Raw genomic sequence first — 24,589 nt, forward strand, 5'->3', positions numbered from 1 at the left:
CCTCACCTACCTCATGAAAGAGGGCTGTCAGAGTTGATTTTTGTGAAGTGCTTCACAATTGCTACCTGACAGATGCCTAAATATGGAGCATGGTTAGTATAATACAGTAACTAAAAGAACCTTAACAGAACCGTTTTTGCTTTAAAAATCTCCTCTCTCTCAGTGCTCTCTGTTTTAATGTTCCCATCTTCTTTCCATTTAATCCTCATCTCATACCTTTTGTTTCTTTTCATTGGCCCTTCTGGACAACTGTTTTTGGGAAAGCCTTTTTATATATCTCTCTTTCCCTCGCTCTCTAATAGATACCATCATCTTTTAAAGAGCAGCCACTCCCTCCCTCAGCTAAGTACTATCTTGGCAGGCAACTGGGGAGGAGGAGTCTTCTTTAAAAGGCTTTGAAATTGTGTTGTTAAAAAATATATAAATAAAGCAACAAACCTTTTAATAGGGCTTTGAACAATCATCCCTTTCATTCCCTTATGGCCTATTGTGCTTCTGGCTTTTTTATTATTTAGTGTGCATTAAAAAAAAAATCCAAATGTTTTATGTTAAGCCATTAAGAGTTTATTTGGGTTGAAAATAAATAAATAAATGTGGTGCTAGCAGTTGGGACTGTGAGCACATGCACAGTTGCCTGGCAGAGGCAACCTATAGGAGGCACATCAGAAGGCCAGAAAAAGCTTCAGTGAAAGACCAGAACAAAAGCATCAGCAGCATTTGTTTCTGGCTAAGTACTTTTGCATGAGCCTGACTACTGGAGTGGTTTACCCAGCTTTTATCTGTTTCAAATTCACCTCGCACCCCCCACCCTTCTCTGCAGCATCACCCCCAACTGTAAGTCATGTCAATTACATGGAAAAGGAGGAAGAATGGGATTTTTATAATGTTCTTTTGGTTTATGTTTTTTAAGCCACCTGATGGGAGCATGTGATGGGTTGGTATCCAACATTGTTCCTGGAGTTATTAGACACCTAACTAAATGTTTTTTGCATAGCCTGCCTGGTTTTTTTTGTGCATTTAGATTTGTTTTTTTACGTGCTGGGTATATTTTGTGAATAGCCAGAAAAAGCATTTTGTTTCTTTCTTTCTTTCTACCCCCTTCCACTTTTGTTTGCCAACTCTGCCTGTCATCCACAGAGAATTCTGCAGCAGGCTGGTGATTGCAGCTAGGGCTCCTCTGTGTGTATAATTAACATCAATCTTGCTTGGTCTCATTTCCCTGGTGGGGCTGTTGGGGAGAGAGAGAAGAGTCTTTGCCATTAAATGCATTATGTTCACATCTTGGCTCCCATGTGACCTACACTTGGCGAATCAACATCAAAACTTAAACTTTCTAACCCTCTTTCTCCATGAGACTGAAGTATACGGTAATTTTTGGAAAGCACACATATAGATTGCTGTTGGTATTGTTAAAGAATGAATAGATTGCAAGAGGTAGATAGGAGGAACTTCTGAGAATCTGAGCTTGACTTTGCTGTCTCAGTTTTGAGACTCATAAGTAAAACAATCTGATACTCCTTGCTAAGTTGAATGGAGCCACTGACAGTCCAGACCTCAGAAAATCAAGGGAGAGGTGTCCATCTCCAATCAGGCTCCAAAGGAAGGGCAGTACCTAATGGGTGCCCCTCGATTAATGTCATTTTATATGCGGGGCATGGAATGTCAGGTTGCGAATGACAGAGAGAGCTTCTAGCACATGTAATCTGAGGCGCATCAAAGCCATCGGCACAGAAATGTACCCACAGCACAAAAAAAGAGAACATGAAACTGTCTCCATAACACAGTGACATTTTCACTTTTTGCTTTTTTTGCAATGGTATTACTGATTTTAACAAAAAAAAAATAGGCTTGTCTCTTTCTCTTATAATAGTATGGAAAAGGAGTACAATCTGAACACAATTCTAAAATGCTAGACTCCTTTAACTCACGTAGTTTGGTGTGAGTTAAAAGCAAGGTGTACCTTTCAAAATCTAGTTACAGGATCAGTAACAGAGAAGAGATAATCAGTCAGCTATTTGGACTTAGGAGGCTTAATGTTCTCTGGACCTTGCTCTTGCGTACAGCCTTCGGCGTGCTGGTTCTGACCTATTCAAAAGCAGGTAGTGGAGCTCAGAAAAGGCTTAAGAGGAAGACTTAACTGAGGTCTTCCCAGTCCATAAAACAGGGATTATAAACTTTCTGACCTCATGGTGATACTGTGAAAATAACTAACCTCCTGTATACCGTGGCATTTTAGGAGGCCGGCCATGTGTTCCTGAGATACAGATAATTAAATGGAACAGTGAGGTCATTGGGAAAGAGGAAGAATATATGTATACTGTTCTATAACATATTACTAATTTTAATGAGATGAGAAGAGCTTATAATGTAAACTTGGAACAAAAGTAAAACAAGTATACAAAGATCAGTGGACAACTTCCTATTGGCTCCAGTGTTTTTTAAAGTCTACATTAAAAAGCAAGAGCAACTGTCGTAGTATCTTCAGCTATTATGGAGAAGTGAAGGTTCACTTGATCTCTGTAAGTGATTACTTTTGGAGAATGGTACTGCTTGAAAAGGCACAATTGCAGACTCTGACCAAAGACTGGATACCGAGAAACAATCAATCACATTTGTTTTAAAAATCCTGAGGGGTACTTAGACAATTCTACTTGCAAGATCATTCACCATTCATATTTTAAAGGCATTATTTTCAAGTATTGATAAAAGAAATATAGCTAGGTAGTTTAAGGTTTTGTGTATTTTTAGAAAACTTTTACATTTTTAAAAGCTATACTTTTGTCATCCAATTATTGGTCATGAATCATTCAGTTGTTAAAGTATTTCAGCAGTTGAATGTCCTTTATGTCACAGCTGGAATGATCTTTATTCCTGGAGTAAAGATTTGGGAGAACCTACACCACAAACCTGTAAAATCTTATAAAGGTATTTCCCTTGGGATAAGATCAGAATACACATTTACACTGCAGAACCAGACCCCAGAAAACGAAAAACAGACTAGTGTTTATTTTACAACATAATGTCACCATGTCTCATGTTGTGCTCTCACAAACGTACACGGCAGGTGTTTTATAACACCTGTCTTTTAGACCTTTGAAAGCATAAGAAAAAATATTTACTAGGAAGTTGTAAAAAAAATGCGAGCATGGCAAGGGCTGCCATGTAGATAAGAAAGAAGCATGGTTTGGACTGGGTGGCAGAAAGAGGATTCCAATGCTGGTCTGACAGTTAAAAAATGAAATTACAAAGAGATCAATGAGAACAATTTTTCATCTTTCCACATCTGGAAATAGTTGTCTGTGATTTATTGTAAGTATAAAGAAAAGCATTTGAGCGGCTTGTTGTGAACAGAGGCCAGTGACCAGTACTGGAAGCGCTGGGTCTATATGGTACTTCTCTTCCTATAGAGAGCTGAAGAAATTTCTGCTTCTCTGCCAAAGTGTGGCTTTGTGACTAGTGGGATAAGACTTTTCAAAGAATAGATGGGTTTAAAATAATGAAAGTGGGTGGAGAGGGTTTATGATTTTAGAAATACTTGAAATTACTGAACTGAAATGCAAAATCTAAAGTTCCTCTGATTTTTAGAGCAATCCCAGATTGCTTTAAGAATTCAGTTTTATAATGAGGCAAAATCATAAAGTTGGGTCAGAATGCCCACTTTGAGTTTTGGGAATACTGAACACTTGAAACTTGGGTATGGCTTTTATAACTGAGGCCTATTTCTTTAATGAACCAAAGCAAAAGACTTGCCACAGGTGTTTTGAATTTTGCTGGGTGTGAACCAGGGAAAGCCACTGAGTTTCTTTGTTTCTGTGATGGGTCTCTAAAGAAGACGACGACTCTGCTTCTGCTGCTTACCCTGGCTCCAGGGTTCCAAATCTAGATCCTGCACTAATTCCAGATGTTCCTTTCAGATCCTTTCTGGAAGAAAATGAAAGTTATAGTGAGCAAAATATCATGCAAGTACTAGAGCAAATGCACCCAGTAGACTACGCAAGACTGAAGTTCTGAGATGATAAAGCAAATATAGCTTAATGTTAAGACAGAGAAAAAGTAACACCCGCCTCCTCCTCCTCCTCTGCACACACACACAACTTGTTTACAAAAGTGCCTTGTAGTGACTGCTGGTGGTGTCACTCCGTCCCATGCCCCAGAGCTATCACCGGGCCTCATGGGAGATGTGACTACAGCATCGGACATGGGACTGTTTGTTCACTCACTTTCTGTGAAGAGAGTTTTGAACTGTGTTTTGAATAGACAGCATTTTCTTTGTGTGGTTGGTAAATAACACAGAGCAAAGTTAGTCAGCAAGTTGCATAGCTTCTGCATTCTGATTCTTTGGAGCCCTTTTGTACCAAGCTTGACAGGATGTTTTTAACAGAATGTGACCTCACTGGGATACCAGAGGTAAGGAAAAAAGTTATTGGGGCTGTTGTGGAATATTTTGCACAGAGCTGACCAAAAGTATTGCTTTAAAATGTCTCTTGGAAAGAAGATGGGTTCATGGTGATCCAGTCAACACCTTGTTCAGTGAAAATCAATGTCTTTCACTCCTTCGTAAGTTATAGGAAGTCTTAATAAGATTTTCTGTTTCCCACTTACGGAAAAAGACGCTGACTTGCAAATCTCAGAACAATTATGTACTTGCTCTAACGTGTCAAGCAAAGGCCCAGTTCTAGTGACAGAACATCAAAATGTTTTCTTTCTAACACAGAACAGAATAAGCAGATCAGACCCAGTTGTTCATCCAACTCCTAGAAGCAGCAGTGCGAGAATCGGAGCGGTGGCAAACCCAGCAAGACCAGGCGACAGCGACCTTCTGGACACCCGTACTCAATCACTAGGTAAAGGTAAGAAGGGAAAAAAAAACCCAAACCAGTATCAGTGCGTTTTCTGGGTAAGATCATGTGTGGGTTTTCATCACAGGCATTAAAACTGGGGCCGCCGCTTGTAGTTTTGCTTGGAGGTAGGGCAAAGGGGGCTGTGGTACCCTGGGGGATGCGGGGCTGTGCGGGCACCCCCCTCTCCTCCCTCTGCTGGTCAGCGCCGGGGAAACGCGGCCGCTGGCGGCGGGGAGACCCGGCACCTTTCTGCCGCGGTGGGGGAAAGCCCTGCTTGCCAGCGGCTCTTCGGCGTTTCTTTAGTGTTTTGCTCGTGGTTCGAAGCACTGACAGCATTAGGAGGTAGTGATGCAAGGTTCAGCGGCGGTAAAAGAAGAGAGAGAAATCTGAGCGTTCAAAAAGTCAGGGGGAGATGATTTAAAAAACAAAACAAAACAAAAAAACCCACACACAGATGTAGTTCAGATATTAATTTATACAGTATAAAAATATTATAGATCCATGCTAAATGATCTGATTTGTTTATATTCATGATCTACAGAGGGTTTTTATGAAAAATGAAAGAAAAATACATTATTGCACAAAATAGCTTCATGAATAATAGGTATCTTACTGTTCTGAAATTGAATTAACAATATGTGATCTGCTTTACTATGTATACCAACAGAACAACAAAGCTTCATTGTTTTTGTGGTCAAAAATTGCTGTTATTTTCCAGACAGTACAGGTGACTTACAAAAAAAAAAAAAAAAAAAAAAATTGTTTGGAATCACTTGTACAGCAGTGAGAGGAAATGAAGTTCTCACGATATGTAAAGCTGTTACTCATACTTAAAGACTTGCATAACAAAGAATTCTAAAAATAGGCCTTTAAAATTGGAAAGTTTTGAGTGCTGCTGACAATGAAAGTGCTCTTTGGTAAATGAGGATGGAAAAGTTTGCTCATTTACTTATGACTAACTAGAGTTGCTTTTTACTGTAAGGCACATAAAGAACTAGAGATTTGTTTTTTCTTGTGATCATTTAGAAAGTGGATGGGTTGAACTTCATTTAGTAGTATAAAAGATGCGATGAGTGTGTCACTGCTCCCAGTAAGACAGGGTAATGACTTTAGCTTGGCAAAGCATTTACAGCGATATTTTTATAATGTCAAACTTGCTACTGTACTTTGATCCACTGGCATGTGGTAGATAAGCTGCCAGCTCTGTCCTAATTAGAACAAATATTTCTTCTGAAGAAGCTTCTAGAGGCAAGCGTGTTCTCTGAAGCAGAAGTCTGTCAAATGAGGATGATTGAAGATGATGAATTTATAGTCACAACTTTGGTATTTGTGTTGCAGTAATACTTCTAGTCCTCATCATGGGTCAGATGCTGGGTATTGTACAATACAAAACCAGATTTTATATACCAAACAGCTAACGATGCAGACATGAGACAGCAGTTGAATAAAACAAATGTGGTAAATTATTCAGTCATAAAAAATACACCCAAAGTGTTAAGATGGAGTTTTCTGATTTTAATATCTTTCTACAGCTGTATATGTACTCTTAGGTTTTTTTTAACTGATGATTTTTCATAGTGTCTCACCCGCTACAGGTAAACTGCCACCAATAGTTGGAAGCTTGATCGCTTTTTGACCTTCAGTCAGGGAGAAGTTGGCAGGGTGGGATACAGTTTACTTTATCCCTGAATTTGAACAAGAGAGGGCAAAAGTTCAATAAAAGTAAGCTGTTTAATATTTATGAAAGCTACAATGGATAGACCAGTAGAGGTCAGTACAGAGTGCTGAAATGGAAGTGGAGTGCCACAAAGCTTTGTGTATTTATGCTCTACTTTCGATCTTTAACTTTTCCTTTAAAATGTGGTAAAGGCTTACAGTGGCTTATAGTGATTATTCCTGTCCTCTTCGAAAGATAGATTAAAAATACTTGGGATAATATGATAATGACAGACTGCTTAAACAGAGTAATTTAAGGAACAACATGCATTTCGTAACATGTTATAGCTTGCAGAGAGATGCTGAAACCTTATTTTGTGGAATCGTTGGAACCAATGTGTAATACTTATTATTGCACAATATATTGCAGTGACAATGCATCTAGCTGATGGTTATGTTGCAAAAAATTAGGAGAAAGAGGATAACTTTTAGGAACTAAGTTTTCACATACTTGAAGGTAAAGTAACAAAAGAATTTTTCTCATTTTAGGTAACAATTTTGGATAATTATCACTAAGTGTTGTTTTAAAGGTCTTTTCTTTGTGTATATACACATATATACAGAGGGAGAGAGAGAGGAGAGGCAGACAGTCTCTGTATATAAAGTTGAATTATCTTTTGTTTCACTTTTTAAAGCCATTGTTTGCTCGTGGTTTCCTTTTGTGATTTAAAGCAAGGAAAAGAATCACCGCGTATAGTCTATGCATGAAAAGATCCTTCAACATATATTAGCTGCAAAAGCTCATCTCTGAAAAGCCTCTGTTCAAGCTGCTTTCTGTGGATCTAGAAAGGACAATCTGCCTGTCCCCATTCTGTTTCCTTGCACTTTAACTAGGTACTTTGAAAACTACCTTGTTATTAAATTGTAATTGTTGAATATTAAAGAATTACCAAAAAATACTTATCACCAGATAAAGATGGTATGTTCTATTTTGATTTCAATACTGACTTACTTCTGCTGTCTATGAGCTTAGGGAGAAATTTCCCTAAGTATATTCAGAGAAAACAGAACTATACAAATGGGGAAAATTTTTGAAAATCCTCTTCACTTGTTCTGCTTACCTTTCATGCTCTTCTTTAAATTGATTATGGAGGCATTGGAAACCGTACTTTCTTTTTATGGACTTTATTGTGCACTTAAAAGTGACAAGTACTAGACAGAGACTCCGCAAGTCTTTCTCACAGGCACTTGTGTTGTGTGCCATTAGAGTCAGATGGCATAAGTGTGAACACAGTTCAGAGGGCTGTAGGAGAGGATTATTGCGGGGGGGGGATTCCCTGATAACTCTAACAGCTATCAACAGTATAAACTGAGGTAGGAAGGAGACAGAGATGTCATAAACTGCTATTGCATATCTGACCCGTAATGTTTTTTCCACACTTTTGTCACTGTAACATCACATCACAGATCTTGCAAAAGATCTCCCTTTACAGGTGTAGTGTAAAATCCTGGTTTTGGCGAAGTCAATGGGAGTCTTGATGTTTGAAGCAGTGGCGAGACCAGGAGCTCTACAGGCTTGTTTCAACTTTTTTTTCCCCCTGAGGCAAAGGAAACTTAGAAATAATCTAACTTCTTTAATAACACAGGGTCCAATCTAACAGTGTGGAATATGAGTGATGGCATGTTAAATTTCCATTTTGAGTCCAAATTTCTTACCAAAGGCTTGGATTCAATTCCATTCAATTCAGTTCAGTTCTTCTTTGTTTAAAGGGAAGTGGAGAAACAACTTCTAGTACTGATTTCACTCTTGGCTTTGATTGTGTTTTGAGAAAATAGGCTTGAATCCGAGAGTCAAACCCACCTTCTTTCCCCAGGTAAAATTCTGATGTCCATACCATTTTGGCACACAATATTTTCCTATTGCCTTTTTCACATCTCTCTCATTTTTTGTTGGGTAAAAAGGGTGTGAGAAGTTGTATTTTGCTGAGCCACAGCTGAACTGTTCATTTATGGCAACTGATATTCTTCATTAGTTGTTGTTGGGAGGGAGCCCTCCTCCTGAAATGCTTTTCCTGAAAAGTAATGTGAAGGTTGAAGTTAAGGTGATTCTTATAATACTAAATGCTCTGGTTTTAACTAGTCAATGTTGAAGTCCAAAAGTCCAAGTATTTCTACTGCTTCAATTTTGTTTGTTTAAATGTTAAATTTCATGAACATCTGGTCTACTTTTTTTCCTGCAACATATGGGATATAAACCCCCAAAATTCAGGTACCAAAATAATGTTGCTGGAAATGTGTAGTTCAGTCAAGTATAATGTTATGCTAGAAGTTTGTTATTCTCATCTGTATCCAGAACAAAGATAGAATATTACAGCAGAGCTGTTCATGATTAAGGAACAGAAGGTCTATCTTATCACTGAAGTTCTCAGCCTCTTGGTAAATTAATGTTTGATATTTTCTTGATTGTGGTATTACATTCATATACTCTTACAGTTATAGTAATATTATATTCTCATTTTGTCCCTCTTTTCTGAAGTCTTTGATTTATTTGTCTGCTGGTTTTAAAAAATTCTTCCCTGCAAAGTAGCTATACATAGTTAAATTATCCTACCGCTGTATAGCTAGATTTTATGTTTGTTTAAATCAGAGATTAATTTCTCCATTCTTAGTGTATGCGTGTACAAGGGTGACTTCCAACATTTTTGCATTACCTGATATGGAGGTATCTGTCATTTAACTATAAAGCTGTGTGTTCTGTTTAAGCACATATCAAAAAATTGTGGGCTTGAGTCCAGATGGGACTAGTACTAATTCAGTCAGTGGTGATCAGTAATTAAGATAGCGGCACTAGTGAAAATCTCTTCATATAAACAAGGAAACTGTGACATTTGCACCAGCAACTGAATAAATTAAGGTTCCTTACCTGTAATTACATTATCAATCTGCAGATTGCAAAATAACCTAAAATAAATTACAGCCAATAAATTAGAATCATAAATGTAGGCAAATAAATTGTAATTTCAAACATTCCACGGGGAGAAAAGAAGACAGATTTTTCAACCGTTTCAGGAATAAAAGGACAGCCTAAGGAATTAGTATAATTCTGGGAAATGTACTCTGTATCACAAGAAAACATCAATATACCAGTTTCATTTTGGTGCTTCTACGATTTTAGTGAAGCATATCTATGGAGGCAACTTTGCTTCTAAGGTGCTTAAGGGATCAGAAATAGTGCTTTTCCCTGACTATATTGGATTGGATGCTATAGCTGGGTTTGGTTTTTTTCCACTTTACCCTGGAGTTCTATTAGGAATTTGTTACCTGTCTTTTTCACTGTATAGCTCAGGTCAATACTAGGCTTTTCTTTTTCATTTCCTCACTTTCTCATATGTCAAGAATAAACTTTAGACTCCAGTGTCTCCTTGATATTCTTCACCTCCCACTGAAATCAATGGGATGCTGAACCCAAGTCTTGAGTGTCATACATATCCCGGTAACGGAAAAAAACTGGTTGTATGGGGTGGCCTGAGGCTGAGGTCCTGTAGCCTTTATAATGTCAACATTAAACCTGAGGTATAGGCGGAGTTAAGGCTTTCTAGAAACTCTGAAAATCACTTCCTTTTCATAGAAAATTTCTCAATCATTTATCTTATACCTGTGTATTTCTAAGAGGTCAATATTCACACTATCACCTTAACTGTAAACCAAATAAATGTGAATTCAGTTTTTGTAGTACATATTCATGATTATGTTTACAAGCAAAGTTATTTCTGAAGACCTTTATGTTTTTAACAAGTCTCTTCTAAAAGCGAATCTTATGTTTGGCTCTACTCTACAGAATAACTCTTTTATGAACAAATTGTAACACATCAAAAAGGTCTTCCATAGTATATGTTTGTGATTACTCAATATACTGCAAGGGGATATTAAGAATAGGCTTCACAGAATAGAAAATGTTTAACAAGTACATAGTCTTACTTTTTCCTTTTGTACTTCAAGGGCAAATCTCAATTTCAATTGTATGCACTAGGTTTTCCCAACACTGTAAAAATACAATGAAAGCAATGCTATTTGACTACATTATTTGACTATTCTTTGGGGGTTTTATTTTGGTCCAGAAAAAGAAATGTGCCTTTCTGAAAATTTTTAATCTATGTTTATATATATTGTATTTTTATCAAGACACTCATATTTTATATATATGTATATGAGTATATACAGAACACTATGGAATTTGTACTGGAAAATACTACTTGGGAGATCATTAATATTTTTATGATCTCAATGAGTTCATATTGACATTAATTTTGTTCCAGGAATTAAGATGTTAAACTTAAGAAAATGTTTAATTAAAATTAGATGGAATATGGATAAAAGCCTTAAAAAATACTAACTGTGGCTTTAAACAGCATGAAGTAGAAACACGTCATTTCCCATGAACCTGACTCACAGAAGTATTTTATCTATTTTTCTCAGTAATAATTTTATTAGTAGTGCTCCTATAGAAGTGTTAATCATGTGATTGCATGTGTCAAAAATATTCTGTTTTGCTAGAAGATTTATATTACTTCAGAGAAAATGCATGAGTAAAGATTTTCTGGTAGCTTAATGTTGGTGGTAAAGATGACCACAGAGAATGTGAATGTTTATACCTGGTATGCTCATACCAAGTTCCCTTGCAAAAAAGTGATTTGGAGTAGCATGGATTTTAATTCTTGACCAACCCAATTGCATTCTATAATGAGATGACTGGATTGACTGGATTAATGATTAAGGGGAGCAGGGGACGTCATCTGCTTAGACTTTAGCAAGGTTTTCAGCACAATCTCCCACAACATCCTCATATTCAAGCAGGGTTGTTACAGAGTAGATGGATGGACTACTAGATGAGTAGAAAACTGGATGGATTATCTGACTCAAAGGCTAGTGGTTACTGGTTCATACTCTGCCTCGATGCCTGAGTTCCTCAGGGGACTGTCCTGAAACCCACCCTGTTTAATACCTTCATAAGTGTCTTGGTGGACAGCGGATTAAACATTGTATGCTGACAGTGATGAAGGTTAACAAAACACTGGACTATATCAACAGCAGAATAGCTACTAGATCAAAGGAAGTTGTTATTTCCCTTTACTTGGTACCAATTAGGCCACGTCTAGAACATTGCATCCAGTTCTGGGTACCCCCATACAAGACAGTTGTTGATCAACTGGAACAAGTTCAGTGGAGAGCTACCAAGATAGTTGGAGGCAGGAGCATATTCCCTGTGAAGAGACTCTGAGAAAGCAGGGCTTGTTTAATCTAGAGAAGAGATGCCTGCAGGAAAAAAAACATGTTTAGGCAAAGCAATCCTGAGAAAATAGTGTTGCAACTTTTGAAATAACATTTTCCTTGTAAGCGAATAGTGCCTCCTGCCTCCTAAAGAATCTCGCCCATTCCCATGCATCAGGTGAGCTTGGGTTGTTAAGGAGCTCTAATGAATCTCTAAATGTTGCAAGAGACTCCCTTGTAGTTAGGCAGATGTAGTGCTGCACTACTTTGTAAGGGCAAAGTATTATTTTCACATGGGTAATAATGGAAAATACAAAAAATTGGCATTCCAGGTGTAATCTTATGGCTTATCCAGGTCTCTGAACCTCCTGTGCCTGCTGGGAGGATTCTTCCTGTGGAGCAGTCCTTGCCATCACTCCTGGGATGTTGGAAATTTACTGAGTACAGGTTTTTGGCCAGGATGGTGAATGCTGTTCGTAGGGAACCGATGGCCTATGGATTCTGAACTGTGCCTTGGTTTGAGTTGATGGTGCTTATGCCCTGTTTTTGTTCTTTTCCACTGAAATTTGATGTGAGTATTTTTGCTTAGGAAGAAAGAAGTGTGTCAAGGAAGTCATAAGAAATCAGATGCATTTTTGTTTGGAAGTGAAAATAGTAGAACAAAGGGAGTGATTAGCAGATATTTGTAAGCCTATCGTTTTCTTATGACAAATCAACATGACTAACAGTGAGGACAGGGGGCTAAAAGGAAAAGGAAAAGGAAAGGGTTTGTGAGCTCTCTTGGGTCATTGGTAGAAAATACTCTACTTGGGAATGTGGAATACATTGTAATCAATCTTGTACTGTATGGATTTATACTCTGGAAGATATTAGGAAGTGGCTGGGAAGATACCAATGTGATCAACCCTGGAATGGACACCAACAGAGTGGTAGCAGAATGTTCAATCTGTCCCATCCAGATGTTCTCCTGTTAGGCCAGGGAAAGCACTTCTCCCCCACTCGCTCCCTCCTGATTGCAGAAACAAGTTTGATATATGCATTGTATGTTTACAAGTTTGGTTTGTTGTCCTGGCTCAGGCTGTGCTGATGAAATGCAGGACTACCCAGCAGGCAGTACTGTTCACAGGACTTGCATAAATTTTAATCACTTTTTCTATTTCTTACCTTTTTCTTTTTCTACTTTTTGATGTTCCTTTTCACTTCTCTGATTAACTCTTTCCTGCTTCAGCCTCCTCCCAAAACAGCCTGCCCCAATTTCTTTCTCCCCACTGGTCCCAGCTTTGCTATATCTGTTTGGCAGTTCAGTATTTCTGATAGTATTGCTGATGTACTCGTGGCCTTGCATGGAATTTCTGCTACAGTTGCCTGGGGACTGTTGGCCTTGCATGACTGTACTCACCAAAAGGTCCCCAATGCTCCCCTTCAACTATCTGTGAAGTTTGGCCATTGATCACATAACTCTCTCTCAACTGCCTGTGAAATCCAGCCATTCTTCACTGCACTATCTATAAGGTTTATTAGCTTCTCACTTTGGTATCGCTCAATAGTTTCTCATTTTCCGTTCATGTTTGCATGGGTAGTGTTAGCATGTCCTGTTCAGTTAGCTTTAACTCCAGGAAGGGCCCAGGCAGCAGCCTTATTGCTTTCCTGAGCCCTAACACCAATAGCATCATCCTTAGTTGATGCTATTGGTGCACAGTAGCAGAAAAGGTGGGTAGTAAACCAATGAATTTAATAATTTAATACTAATTGGTGTAACTATGTAGCATCTTCACTTTCAGAAAACCAGTAACACATTTATATGACTTCTCTGTTTTAAACATTGAATTTAAAAATTAACAGTGCAGTGGGACAGCCATGCTTCAGGACTCTACATATGTGATTTCCATGATCACATATCACCAGCCAGCATCACATCTAGGACAGGATGCAACCTGGAAAAGAATAAAAGTGAATGCATGTTCCGTCTGATGTGTTCAGTCATTCCTGACCCTCCCTGCTTCAGATCACAAGGCAGTGGTGATGACATGATGCGGATCTGCAGAGGGAATGAGGACACAATACAACAGCTTTGGAGGACCTCAGAGCGGTCAGGACCACTTGTGTTGCCACTGTCATGGTGAAGGGAATAGGAGGGAAGGGCATGGGTGATGATGGCTAGTGAGGGATGGTTGAAACCTCTTTAGGTTACTTCCATACATCCTGGCACAGGAACCTGTCTGTCAGGGCTACTCAGGAGTTACAGTGCATGAATGAAAGGGGAACAAACTCTGCCTAAGTTCCAAGCTAATAGGAAATGAGTAATCTAACATTGTGTGAGCAGGTGTCACCACAGTGACCGTGACAAGTAAGCCTTGCTGCAAAGCTGGGTATGGTGTCACATTTATTTATTCCTGTGGTGGTTGTATGAGAGTTGGCTGGCTTGACATATGGCAGAACAAGGTCTCATCTGCTCACAGTTGCACAAGCAGACCTAGTCAATGAGAGAGGAAGCTTTCTTCTCGTTGTTCCTGGTCACTGAGGACAGCAGGAAGCAGAGCAAGTAGGAGCAGCTGAAGTCACAACTATCAATGCAGCATCAGGGTGGCAATAAACACTTGGACACTAGATGCTGGAAAAGTACCTAGTTCTAATCCATGGCTAACCCAGATGACTTCAGGTAGTCATCTGTTAATCAAATGGGAATGTGCTCTGGTTATGAAAGACTGAACACCCTGCCCAGCTGGAAGGCAAAAATCACAACTGGAATACTGTAATCCTCTGGTATTAGGTGAAGAAATAGGTCTTCAAAATCACTGTCTACACTTTTTGATCTTTAAAAAACAAAACCAAAACCACTTTCCTAAATGGTTTTAATTTGAGACTTTAGGAAAATGAGATTGGTGCTACCCACTGTTATCTCTTGTAGAGATCATACTCAAACCTTTGCTTCGTGGGCATGTACCTCTTAAAAATTAAAAATTGTAGAACTTGGCATTTTTTAATAATTCTTTAATATTTCATAAATAACATTCAGCTGACTCATTTCTGTATTATTAAATCTTTACAGTATTTGGCTGCAAGTACAACAAAGAAATAACGTGCGTAATCGTTTCTGTGATTATAATGTCTGCTGCCCAGTTACAAAAAATCTGTCCAGAAGAAAGAGAAAATGCAGCACATCCCATTCACCTGTTTATATAATCTTATGGCTAGTGTTATCACAAAGGCATGAGGTTTATTCAGTGATTTCTGGAGGTCAGATTTCATGAGCGAAGTGAGTGAGGCACAATGGACAATGCTGACTAAGGATGAAAAGATAATGTTTGTTCTTGTTGTAAAAAAAAAGTTCTAGAGATTTTTTGTTTGAGTAAAACTACTTCTGTTTCTGAAACAACACTAGGGTTGCCAAGAATTTCAATGGAATTATACAGTTGGAATATGATGAAATTCTTGGAGGGCTTTTGTTTCTTTGTTAAACCAGGGATCTAACACTATCCAACACTCCATCAAAGATGTATTGCATTTGGTTATAGTTTTAAAACTCTTTTGTAAGTGCTGCTAAAGAATTCCTTTAGGCATCCCTCATTTAATCAGCCGACAACCTGAGAAGTGCTTGTACAACTTCTACAACTGCATCAAAGAATGGCTAAAAAAGGACAAACTTGAAACTCTGATTTCCATAGGTTTGAGATACAGTTGATTTTGGTAACTAAAGACAAAATCTTGGAGTGCCAGTGTTTTATCTGGGGACTCATTTCACTTGGGTGGACTGTTCTTAGAGCCCTTTTTGTGGTCTGCTGCTGTTTAGCCCTGGACATTTGGTTACTAGCTTGTGGTGATTGTGAAAGAAGAAAACTATCGCAGATTAAACCCTTCTATAAGGTGTTTTCTGTGGTGTGTAGCCATTGTTATGTACATAATCTACAGAGATATAGCAAACATATTAAAGATACTTCAGTATGAGAAATCACTGTCATGTGCAAGTGTTATGTAAAATGGCTAAAGAGCAGAAATACTTTGCTTCTTTTTAGAACTTAACAGGATGAAACCTTCCTTTCTGCTTACGTGGACTATGAGAGAGAGAAGCGCATTCTCCTCCTTTTTATTAAGCTTTTTAGAATGGGAACATTCCTCAAACAAGATATACCTGTAGCCTAACAGATTCAATTTCCAAAGGGAAAACACATCCTATTCTCAACACACTGGAATGAAGGACTGAATCTTACTTTAAATTTTTTGCCTTTTTGCCCAAATATCAAGTAGATTTATTTAACTGAATAGAAAATGGTCCTGAATGCTCAGAGTACTTTTGTGAAATAAAATGTATGTTATGCATGTACAATGACAGAGGGAAAGGAAGAAGCAGAGATTGCCAAGGACATTCTGAGAACATTTATTGATTGGAAACAAATCACCGGATTTTTTTTGTTTTGTTTTGTTTTGTTTTGCTGGGTTTTTTTTTTCTTCTCCATATTACATGAAGTGGTCTCTGTCTGGGTGTAATTTTTACTTTTTAGTGCCATCTGCACCTGTGGCCTTTGGACTTAATGTTTATGACAGATGGACTGGACTGTGTTTGCACCATTTACTGTATAATCCTTCTGTATGTATCTATGCCATGCTAGGCAGTGGCACTGGCCCAATGGGCATATTTATTAGTGCAGACTTCCTGTCTGCTTCCATTGTTCTGTTGCAGTGTCCTTTGAGCCTAATGGACCTTGCTTTGTGCTGGGCCCACCTACAAAATATTGTTCTTGATTCATGCCAGATTATCTGTTGCAGACTCTAATCTTTTTTTTTTTTTCTTTTTTTCTCTAACGCGTTTGCCAACTAGAACGCTTAAAATGGATCAATTCCATATTGTAAATGCTCTTCCTCTCCTCTCAGCCTGTGAGCTTCATTTTGGAACAAGCTTGCTAGCTTTGTTTGCTAGTATCAAGATGCTTGATAAAAAGGAGAACCGTTTCCTCTGAAAAATGTCGCATCTCATGCTACCTGAGCTCCCGCTCTACTGGAAGCAGAAGTTGTTCCCAGTAAAGCAATGCGTCCTGTAAAACAGGGTGTAATAAATGCAACCCTGGCTGTAGGAGCCTGCTGGCCCATGGCTGGCAGCCTGGAGCTGTGCGGCACGTCCCATTCCTGCTGACTTCATCGGTGCTGTGCGGCGGGTGTGGGAAAAAGGGCAGGCTACTATTGCACAAGAAACGTTGCCTTCTGTATCCGTAGAACAGCAAAACAAATGCCAAGAAAATGGAAAAGTATGCAACACTTAGGCACTTGCAATTTTTAAGTTTTTTGAAGGTTTGTGAACCTAACAATCGACAGACATGATATCACGATAACAAAGAACATTTATCTCATGAAATCATGAGATTGCCTCTCTTAAATTTTTGTGCCTATTACAGAAATGCATGAAATGAACCTCACAGTTTAGCTGTAGTCACATCAAATTAGTGGTAAATTTCAAACAGAGAATCAAAAGCACCCTTTTCTAGCCATCAACATATATAATCCTAACAGTTAAAAAGGATTTTAAAATATTTCTATAGAAAGCAATCATGCCCTTGTAAACCTTCTATGGAAAGATAGATCACCTATATAACTTCTCACACTACATAGCAAGACTATGTAGTTCTGTGCTCATATCAACATGATTTCCATTCCATGGAAAGGAAGCATATTCTGTATCATACAGCTGGATTCTAACAGGGATAGTTTCTGGGGTGGGTATACCTGCCAATCATGTTTCTGCAGGACGAGAATGAAGACCTGGGAGGGAGAATTTATCATTTCATAAATAAAAAAAACCCAATTATCAACAACATTTTCATATCTATAAAAGGTGTCTTTATAATATTGAAATAAAGCTGTATAGTAAAAAGAAAAGAAACTATGGTGGCATATTTACGACTGAGAAGTAGAAAAGGCAAAAAATCTTTTTTTCCTTTCAGCCATTTTAAATTTGGCATTTCTGGTTTGCAGTAAAAACTTCGACTACAAAATATCCATCCAGAATGTGTAACTGAGTGAGCTTGGGCTTGAGAGGAAAGTATGTTAAAGTCCATATACAAATACTCATGTATGGTTTTAATATCTTCCTTTTCATTCACCTTTAATGCTGTTGATTACTTAGCACTTTTGAAGATCAGGTACCCAAATTGCAATGGTGAAACTCCATATAGGCATTTTCGTGAAGGAATGTGTATATTTTCAACCCTGAATTTAATATTAAAACATACGATTGAAATTTGAAAATCTCATGGCAGTATGTTTGGCAATCATCTTTCACACCCCATGCAATTATTTTTTTCTTTCCTTTTGTGATATCTGAAAGAGTTTCATCAATTTAGCCTCATAGTTGCACATCTTGAAGGAATATTTTTAAGACTGTAGTGTGGAAAATATGCAAGCTAGTTGTGGGCAAATCCTGTTTAATACCCTTCAATTTGAATTAGCTGTGTGACCGTTCTGAATTTTTTTTTCCTGCATTTGCTATGGCAGTATCACAATTTGTTCCTGATAGATTATTGCTCACCTACTCCATGAAAAAGCAGTTTTCTAAGTTACTTTTCCCTGCTGCCAGTCAGTGTGATGATGAAGTATCTTCTTGAAACTACCGTTAAAGCTTCGTTATCTCTTTTTTGTAAAAGATATTTTATACATTTTAAGGTAAGAGCAGAGGTAGGTACAGAGGTATATCACAGAGGAGACAGGATATTATTGAGTGCTTATTTTTGATTTGCTTTTTTTTCTTTTGCTTTATAGAGTTCATAGCCACAGTTCAGTACAACAATAAAGATATTATCCAAGTTTGCCAGGACAGAGAAGTAATGTTCTGCCACAAAAGTCTGTTTATTACATGATAAGATTAGCTTTAAGGTTATTGTAATGTTTGAGTTTCTGATTGGAGCCCTCTGCAAATAATGACCTGAGGGGTTGTGTCATCATGTAGACAAGCTACATGATCATTCAGCTGTGATTATCATAACTTCAGTGCCAGTAATGTACCATGCCCCAGAACTGCAGAGCTAGGTATCATGTCCTGCAAATGGAATTATTCAGTTAATCAAGGAAGAGCCCAGGGACTGAGCTGATGGAAGCACATAATAGCAAGGTTATGCCTAGGATATGCAGCCTAAATCTCCCAACTGTGAGTGAGGCACAGTAGACACAAGTGTTATGTGACAGCCCTCTCTTGTGGATCATCATCATATCCCTTCCCTAGACGTTACCTGATTACTAGCCAAGCCAATATACCATACTACCATCATCTACCCTTGCATCTGCAGGGTTGCATCTGAAATGCAGACAATCAAAGGGATTTTTCATTACCCTGAATGAACTGCACGTATCTGTGAACACTGGAGAGTCAGTCTTATCTGGTCTTGACTGAATTCACACTTCTGTTAGAGGAACTGTAAGTGTAAAGAACTTTGCAGAACATCCACACTGGCCAATAACTAACTACATGTCCTTGGGGACGTGAGACAGGAGACTGTGGTCATCTGCAAACACTAGCTCAGGAATAGTTGCTTTCTGTACGTAAGCCTCCTGGCTCTGCATGCGCATGCAGAGAAGATTTGTGTAGATGCATATCCTAGCTAGAATCCTCAATCATTTTCTATCACTGAAGCCATTCTCACCTGCTAGGCCTCTGGTATGGTGGAACTCCCTGTGCCAGGCCTTCCACCTACTACTTTTTCCTATTACTATAATTTCTTCATAGCTGCAGACTTTTTCTGATTTGTCTGATCTACAGGAACGATCCATCAGTTTTCTGGTGGAAAAGAAATCCACATTTGTGGTCCCACAGAAGGCTCTTCAAAAGACTTGTTCAATGCCAGTGTCCACCAAGCTCTCGATCAGTTTTCCATCTAGCTTTATGATCATCTGCGTTTGCAAAGAAATAGGACAGTGCCCTTGGGATTTTCATCAGTTCTGTTCTAGACAGGATTTCCATACTGGAAGCAGATAAACTGGCTTTCCCTATCCATGACTTTCCAGGGTCCAGCCAATGGATCTAGCCACTAGCTTCCTAATTCCTCTAGGCATGTTTGATCTGTGGAAAGATGCAATCACACCACCCCTTACCTGCTGGGGGATTCCACTGATGTCATTCATTGTAAGATCCATTAGGCAAACCAGCTGCTCCTTTTGTCTGCTGAAACACCATTTGTTGCTGCTAGATCACCTGTGACTTCTGAAGGCCCCACAGGCAAAAGAGGCTGCAGGTTACTGTGAGCCACACCTGGCACCTCCTAGAGTGGTTCTAAGCAGTGACTGATGGGAGATCTGCAGCTTTCTGCTTCTCCACCAATTTTCTTTCCTGATAAGTCTGCACATATTATTTAATGCCATTGCATTGTTCTGTCTTTGCAAGTTATTTTTATTGTTAATGCATTTCTGATGCTTTATACCTAGATGTTAGGAGCAACTTGGTCTCATTTGTGTTACAATTGAATCAGTCTTCATATCTGCTCCTTACAAAACCAAAGGATATCTTCAATGTTAGTAAAAGATGCAGTGATAAAGTCATCAAATGTAGTAGGCAGAATAGAGCTCAAAGGGTCACATTTGGTTGCTTATATAAGTTTTTTACAAATATATAACAGTGCTGCTGCTGCTTTCCTCTAAAAGTTAATCTCAGTTTGTGCACTCAGGAAGCATACTTAAATTCTGAATAACTGCTCCTAGTTGAAACTGAAAGCAAAAATTGCATTTCATTTATGAATAAACAGTGTAAGACAACGCCATTTGTGTCCTTTTTTGATATTTTAGAAATAAAATATTTTGTTTCCTGTATTTTTTTCTGTTTCTTGTAGACTAATATATCCAAATGACAATATATAAAAAAACTATTCATTTTATAGTAAAATTATTTGAAAAATAAGAAAAGCAAATGCCAGAAAACTGCAAATACTGGAGTAACGAATGTTAAGAGAGTAAAATGAGTGTATTTGTAGAAAGTTTTTTTCAGAGTTTCCTACAATATACATTGATTTTGATTAAAGATCTTTTTGCTTAAAAACCTCTAGTTTTCATTGGCCCTGTTTCTTATTTTTTTAGATATCATTGGGTCCTGCCTACAACCAAACTGTACACATACAACCCTCCTATGTTCACTTTACTTTTTCACTAATGGGGGGAGTTCAAGTTGCTGCCTAGGTAAAATGGTAAAAGCGTCATTGAATTTACAGGAAAAAGAGAATTAGACATTATTAATTGCTAATTTTGACTTCTTTTAACAGGGTTGAAGTCCTAAATTAAAATACAACATGTGTTACTTGACTTTAGTGACAACATAGGATGTTGCACATGAAGAGGGTCTTGTGCTATTGAGGTGTTCTCTGGGTAACGAGCAAGAAAAACACTTTGAGGAAATTTGTGGTTACAGTATTGAATAATGTGGAAGGGGAGACTGTAAACTAGTTGGAAGTTGTTCTTCTGTATAAGAACTCTATAGACAGAGCTTGATTAGTCTTTTTAGCCAAACCCAGTAAGCAGTCCGATAACTGATTTTAAAATCTGTTCTTGTGGTAGTCTTCAGTGGTAGGAAAAATAGTTTTTCATGTGGTTGACAGCCTCACATGTGAACCTCACAGCACTACTTCTGCATGTGACTGAGATCAATTTGGCCAGCAACGGGCTCTGTGTGGGATTATTTCATTTGTCCCCCTCACTGCTCTGAATCCTTTTCTTCTGTCTGTTAGTTGTATTTCCATTCCACCAGTTAATACTGTGATCAGTGAGGATGAGAGAGTAATCCATCCTTTGTACAGGTCTTATGTCTTTCTTCCATCTACCTACATGTTTTCCCCAAATCCTGTGATTGCTCAGTAACTGGCAACAGAGACAGATGGGGGATGTCACACCTACATACAAATGATGAAGAAATGATGGCTGTTGGCCATTGACTTGCAGTGACAGAGGCATCTTTAAATTGTACATCAAAGGAGCCCTTTTTAAGGATAGTGTCACTATCACTGGTTGCTGAAAATGGAAAACCAGATCCTCAGCTGTCATATACTCTATCATTGATTCACTATGCTACAACAGCAAGCCAGTTACACAGCAAAACTATCATGTAAAACAAGCTAAGCCAAAAAATGTGAGAGACTAGGGAGGTGTAGAGTACATATTGAAAGTGTCTTGCAAAATGTAATATTAATATAGAAATCTGAAATGAAATATATCTTTCAGATGAGACAAATTTTAAGGCAGTCATTGCTGTATATATGTATTACCAGAAATCTGACTTTGAGAATAAGTGACTACTTGATGTTTCCTTAACTGAAGCTGATATCAGAGTCTTTGTAATATTACTGACAGATTTTATGGGGATCTACATAATTCAGTGAAGGTGTCTCCACAAAATCATAGGCTAAACTTGTAGATAAAGACTTAGCCATGTTTGTGTAACATAGGAAACGATAGCTGATCAGGTTGCTGTGGGAAAGAACAGCTCGAAGCATGACTGTAAAAGCTGCAGTGTTGACTGCTCGTAGATATATTAAGTAGTATCTTCCCAGATTAATAGTTTCTTCCATTTAAAATAGTAGCTGCACTATGATTTCCCATTCTTTAGTAGAAAAAAAGAGGTTTATTTGGGGGGAACAGGAGGGAAGGGAAGGTCTAAGACTTAGAATTTCCTTTAATTAATCAACTTCATTATAGAAAAATAATGGGTGAAATGGCATGAAAAATAAGATTTGTGTGTGTGAAATAAATGCAAATGTATTAAAAACTGATTAATGCCAGGTTCCCAGTGGTTAAAACAACCCCCTCTTTTTGGTACTCTGATATTTAAGTTTATAGAAGATATATTCTCTTCCTTCTGACTACTCTGTAGTCATTTCTGTTAATTATCATCTGAAAGACTATATACTCCACTTCTTACCGACATAAAAATTCAGTAACTCTCAGAAATTGTCCCACTGATGCCTGTGAAGCTATTTGAAAGAGAAACTGCTGGCCAGAGTAAGCAAGGGCACCATTAAAGGGTTCAAATGGAAGATAAAGTGAAATTTATTTTTACTTGATATATTCCTATTCTCTAACATTCCTCTTGTTTAAATCCTTATTTCTTCTTCTGCTTAGATTTCTAACTCCTTCTAACTCTTTCTCTGTTTCTTACTCTTTTTTATCTTTCTCTTTCCTCCTCCTAATATTCCATTTTAACAAGATTTTGTGAGTCACACTGATTCCAGGTAAACAAGCTGCTGTACTGTAAAATAAATAACCTTGAAATGCTACAAAGTAAATCACTTGCCTTCAAGATTAAGCTAAAATGTTTGCTTCAGCTTCATGTCTGAACATCCTTCCACTTAACCAGATGATAGCAGACTTTTTGCCAACAAAACATATCTTTACTAAACCAGGGCCATCTTTCAATAAGAACAGAGCAGTATGATGCCCTCTGCCATCAAAACATGCCTCTAGCCCTATTTATTTATGAGCAGCTTTGTACTGGATACAAACTGATCATGAATGTTATCCAGCTTTATATAAGACATCACATGGCATTGGTAATCTGATACAGGGTTTTAAATGGCTAGCTACACTGCCAGTTTTAAGTGCCAGCATTTTTTTTTCCTTTTGCTATCAAGTGGTATAGCATGTACTGCTAAGAAATACAGATACGGTTTCAGACAAGAAATGTTGTCTTTTCTTGGTGTTTATTCTTATAGAATTCTGTTTGATCACCTATACTTGTATTTGTAAATCTAGAGAATCAGCTTTATTTGTGGATTAGGTATATAATTGACGTTTGTTCCATGCAGGCATGGAAAAATCTAACCTGGTGTGAGAAACCTGAAGTGTGACTAACATCCTGAATTTTTGCTTTGCAACATAATCTAGAGGATGGATGAGCATTAACATGGAAAATCTAGCCTCTTTTCCCCAGAGGGCACCTTTGCATTATTATAGTTGAAATGCTTCATGTACTGTATCACTTTGATCTGAAAGCAAAAATCTGATGAACACTTGTTTGAGTATTTTAAAGGTAAAGATAGTAGCTTTGATCAATCCCTTGCATCCCTAGTTTCTTAAATCATTTTAGGACAAGTCAAACTAAGATTCTGGAGCTGGTCTGTGCATGCTTAAGGGAAGGAAAATTGGCTAATTTGTGTTTGACTTACCAGAAAGCAGGTATGGGAAAAAATATGGCAGAGGGAACATTTAAAAAATGAAGAGAACCTACTTGAAAATTTTGTAAGCAATTAGATGGTAGTACAGATAGAGGTGTCTCAAACTGGCATTTCAGTATCCAATTATTTATCAAACATTCATCTGCGATTGAAATAACTTAAGCAGACGTGACTTGGGGTGTGTGTGGAACTGGTAAGGAGAATTGTATGCTGAATATTTGTTTATATGTTTCTTCTGCTGTGAGAGAGAGATCTGTAATTTTGTATGTTTCTCTAACTTCATGCATTAAAGAAATTGAATAGCATAACTGAGTTTAAAAGGGGTGACAATAATGTGAAGCCTAAGGATTCTTTATGTGCATAAAACCATGATGGTTCATTCCGTGAATAGCTGCTAGCCAATAAGCCTTTTAAAAAGGCTTTTGGCAATGACACTGAAAATCCAGAGCTCACACTCTCACTGCAGAATTTGTACACTGCATTTTCAAAAATAGGGCACCTCCAAATACATGTTAATCTGAATGCCACTTAGGGACCCAATATTATATTAGTTGTATATCCAACATACCGTTGAACTTACTAGAACTTTACTTAGTACCTAATAGAGAAATTGTACAATATTAAGCCAATTAAATGTATTTAAACATAATTAAGTGTCATGGTTTTGAAAATGGTTTCAGTGGGTAACTTGAT

At 37.9% G+C, this 24,589-nt stretch overlaps 1 protein-coding gene across 2 annotated transcripts in view; it reads left to right on the plus strand.

Moving 5' to 3' along the window:
• Positions 1–4,790: 4,790 nt before the first annotated feature.
• The window catches only part of ST18 (ST18 C2H2C-type zinc finger transcription factor), a 173,632-nt gene continuing 153,833 nt past the window's right edge, over positions 4,791–24,589 (plus strand). Inside the window, exon 1 of one of the 2 annotated variants that reach the window (XM_076329720.1) lies at positions 4,791–4,850. The gene's annotated coding sequence lies outside the window, so the exon portion shown is untranslated. The remainder of the gene's footprint in view (positions 4,851–24,589) is intronic. The other variant, XM_076329721.1, reaches the window with a different exon arrangement.

This window comes from Aptenodytes patagonicus, chromosome 2, assembly GCF_965638725.1.
Source record: "Aptenodytes patagonicus chromosome 2, bAptPat1.pri.cur, whole genome shotgun sequence".
In the NCBI taxonomy this organism is placed as follows: Eukaryota; Metazoa; Chordata; class Aves; order Sphenisciformes; family Spheniscidae; genus Aptenodytes; species Aptenodytes patagonicus.